Source organism: Pseudorasbora parva, chromosome 6, assembly GCF_024679245.1.
Source record: "Pseudorasbora parva isolate DD20220531a chromosome 6, ASM2467924v1, whole genome shotgun sequence".
In the NCBI taxonomy this organism is placed as follows: Eukaryota; Metazoa; Chordata; class Actinopteri; order Cypriniformes; family Gobionidae; genus Pseudorasbora; species Pseudorasbora parva.
Window position 1 is genome coordinate 10,295,375 of NC_090177.1, and position 4,709 is coordinate 10,300,083.

Below are 4,709 nucleotides of genomic sequence, written 5' to 3' on the forward strand. Positions count from 1 at the left end.
AAGCCAGTGGTACAACGTTAAATTCAAGAGACAGTTGAAAAAGTTGTGTCAACACTCCCTTCAACTGAGCTGCACATTCCCTCAGTACCTTGCCCTTTATTCCATCTGGCCCTGGAGTCTTTTGGGGTTTGACTTGCTACAAGACCTTTTCATCAACCTGTTCCTGAATTTTTCTATGGGGAAATTAGAATGCACTTCAGGAGCTCATCTAAAAAGCTATTATGAAAGCAACGCTATGTAATTTTCCCATCCGCTAGAGGGCGCCTATTCAAAACAAAGGCTTAGTTTAATGACGCCAAGTTTGAGCTCAGAATCTTGGGACATGAGGTCTTAACCTCACAGCCGGTGGAAAAGAATCGGGATAGGACTCATAGAAATCATGTTCATAAGTGATTATTAACGTTACTGTAGTATGAAGCAGAGCAGGGCCGAGTGTTGAGGAGCTGAGCTCGGCCGCTGGAGCGATTGTTACACAAACACACGCCTCGCGAGCAGCGAGACTTCAATTATGATGGGACAAAGTTGCCGGCGCCATTTCCTCTTTTCTGGTCACGAGTATGAGGTAACGCAGCTCTGTTTATCATATCAGATACATTTAAGTGTGTTTAAAAAGATGTTATGACGTTACTCTGTGTGTTCGCTCAGCGCTGCTGTGACTCTTGTTCACACAGCTCAGAGTAAAGCGCTTCTGCAGAACAAAACCGGAAACCGAGGGTAACGCAGATATGACGCCATTGACAGGCGACTCCCTCAGACGTCCCAGCTCCTTGGTTAAAATAGCAATTTTCTCACAATTTACAAATAGTTGGACACATTTGGGATATTGTAAAAACTCAGCTGAACAAAATATATAACACCGGCCTGATGGTTTTTGGATATTTTACTGCAAAAATACTACATAGTGCACCTTTAAAGCAAGCATAAAACTGATTAAATTCAGTAGCAAAACAAGCAGAATCAGGGCACTGGATAACAAGCTGTTTCTAATTCCTTCCTATCATAGTATTTAAGCCCCGCCAGGCCATCCGCGCATTACCCATTGTAAACTTTTCCTCAACCTAACATTTATATCGTTACGTATATAATGTAAAGACACTGTCTACACAAAAATCAACAAACCCAGATATGGAAGCATTGAGCACGTCTACATCAGTACCACAATCTTTAAAAAATACATAGAATTGCTAGGAAGACTGTACCAGAGTTTAGGTGCTAAATAGGAAAAACATTGACTACATGCTGTTGATTTTGATATTCTAAGTATTATCAACTGGCCAGAGTTTTGAGACCGCAATAGACGTGATGGAGTATAATGTGTTAAGAACTTGCTTAAAAGGGTACTTCAGCGCTGGGAAGTTGAATCTATATTTAAACTGGGTCATTAATGTAGTAGAAATGTGAAATTATTTTTTAATTTGGTGCTTTCTAGACTGAGAAAAGACAGAAAATGTATTTTTGTCTTATGGGGATGAAAGACTACAATTCCCAGAATGCTTCGCTTGGCCACTCCCAAAGCCACCGCTACTGGATTACTGTGACTGGATCACTTTCCCACCACGTTCCTTTACATAAAATCAGTTCAGTTGGGTGAAGCACAATCATTTGAATACACTCCAGGGTTTCTACTGAAAGCCATATGCTAATCGCTGAAGTAATCCTTGAAGTACTGGAGAGCTAAACCTTTTAGTGCTTTGTAAGTAATTAGCAAGATTTTAACATTTATATGATGTTTAGATGTATACATATACATATGTGACTATAGCAGTGATCAACATGTAATAGTGTTTGGGAATAAATACAATTAATAAAATTAACTTTGGGATAAGGTGTGCGCAAGATGTTAAAAGGAAAAACAAGAATGTAAATCAGAAAACATTTATTTTTCAATGCTTCTTTTTATTGTTTAGTATTTTTCAAAACAATTGATCCAATGATCTACAAATTATCTTTGTTTTAGATACTAAACTAGTATATTGGCCACCATATCATTATCGGCCAATATATGTTCATTTTTATGGTATATCGGCCCGAAAAAAAATAGGGCAAATATATTAAATCTGTTAAATTATGGACTATTTCCTTCAGCTGAGACAATTTATACACACACTCAGTTTGCCATGATGCTTTTGAATTACTTAATCAGGAATTACTGCTTATCTAATTTCGGCCAAAATGTTCATATCGGTGCATCCCTAACATATAGTTTCTAAAAGTACAGCAAATCTATGACAAATGCAAACTCACTAAATGTATATTTCAAAAAACAAATGTATGTTTCAAAATGATATCTTCAGGTGATTATCAATTTAAAAAAAAGTTATAAGCATATATGAGGCATACAGAATGCAAATGAGCATAAGAGTTACTTTTACATAAATTATACATTATATTGTGATAATTTATTTAGTTTTAAAGTAAAATAAAGGGCTACATTATTTTATAACTTCATTAGTTTTTATCTGTTCCTCTCCTCGTCGTCTCTGGAAAAAAAAAAAACAATACTACATAATTTTAATATATTCTACTGCATTATGTGAATAAACCAGCATATAATAATGTTAACTTTATACAGCAAAAAGTCAATCAATTGTATTTACAACATTTTTTTTAGATTAAACACAGAAAAAGAAAATTTGCCTTTGTGAATATGAGCAATGTATTGACTGAAACACATATGCTTTGGTTCTTACCCGTCTCTTTAATAACAGACGAAGTTACGTTTCTCTTCACAGTCTCGGTTCTCCCAGCGTTTAGTTTGCAGGTTTCGAGATCCACAGTAGCTGCCATTGGCAGGGCATGCTGGGAGCTGGACCAAATTTCCCAGAGATTCCCCGCTCACCCAGAACCAGGAACCTGACAGGAAGCGCAGACCTGTCCACACACTGGGGGTTTGAGTGACCGCAGCCTTGCTTTGGGCTTGAACAAGATGTAAACTGGTTGGCAGACTGGCCAAGTCTGAGTGTTTAGTTCTGCAGTGTTCTAACGCTTCCTCCCAGCTCTTTTTCTCCGGTACCAGAATCAGTTCAGGCACCCACATGTAACAGAAAAAAGGCAACTCGTCATTGCAGGTGTAGTCCAACAATTCACCAGCTAAACTCCTGGCACAAAATTCAATGTTTGGGTTATTTGGTTGATCAGCTCTCCATTTTATAAAAATGTCTTCACCTCCATCGCTCCACACCCAACTGCCATTAGCAGAGGGCTTGCTCAGACCAACCCAGCTTACTGTGTCCATCAGATCCGCCGTATCATTATTGAACCTGATAAGTTCCTCTTGGCTGTCTATGGTGGACAGGTCGACATAATTCTCTCTGCAAAACTTTTGAGCATCACTCCAGGGTAAAGGGTTATTAATAAAAATGTGTTTCCTGATTAAAGTTAGAGTCAGCTCACAATGAGCTGAGAGGAAAATAACAACCCAGACAATCTTCATCTCTTCTGAGGAAAGCCAGTCAGTGAACACAGTCGTAAGGCAGATGCAGTAAATATCGGCCATTAAATGCAAATTTCCTATTTGTTAGTCAGCAATGTATGCAAATATTCACTTGGTTAAATATCACAACACTTAATATAAATATATTATTTTTGTTTTGTATTGAAAGCTGTTTGGGGATTGAACTAAAATGGCTTTTTCACTTTTTCACTATGATGTTTTTACTACCTTTCTCATTAATGAGCTGAGCCAAATGGTCCGGTTTCCTGAAAAGAGGCAAAATTCCCATTATGATTAGCTGAAAAACAGCTATAACATGACAACTTCTTTGTGCACTTTTTTGCTCCCTCTGGTCACACACCGGTTCCAGTCCCTTCTACTTAATGGTAAATCAGCTATCCAGTTATCATCCAAATATCAGAACAGTTACAAAACAGAGTAGATCTTGCTTTTAAGAAATATTCCAACATACACATATCAGGCATAACATTATGCTAATATTGTGCTGCCAAAACAGACCTGACCTATTGAGGCATGAAAGTGTGCTATGGTATCTGGCACCAAGATGTTGGTAGCAGATCCTGTATGGATCTGACTTGTTTGTTCAGAACTCCAAAAGTTACTCGAAAGAATTGAGATCTGGGGAATTTGGAGGCCAAGTCAACTCCTCAAACTCTTTGTTGTGCTCCTTAAACCATTCCTGAACCATTGTTGCTTTGTGGTAGGAGCATTATCCTGCTGAAAGAAAAACAGCCACCAGGGAATACAGTTTCCATGAAAGGATGTACATGGATTGCAACAATGCTTAGGGTAGGTGGTATGTGCCAAAGTAACATCCACATGGAAGGCAGAACTCAAGGTTTGCCTCCGGCAGCTTGCCTTCTTCCCATAGTGCGTCGTGGTGCCATGTGTTCCTCAGGTAAGCGACGCACACCTGAGCAACGGCCATCCACGTGATGTAATAGAATATGTGATTCATCAGACCAGGCCACCTTCTTCCATTGCTCCATGGTCCAGATCTGATGCTCATGTGCCCAGTTTTGCCACTTTCGGCAGTGGACAGGGGTCAGCAGGGGCACCCTGACTGGTCTGTGTCTATGCAGCCCCCTACGCAACAGACTGCGATGCACTGTGTATTCTGACACCTTTCTATCAGAACCAGCATTAACCAGCAGTTTAAACTACAGTAACTCGTCTGTTTGATCGGACCACAGGGACCAGCCATCGCTCTCCACGTGCATCAACGTGCTTTGACCGGCAATATATATATATATTG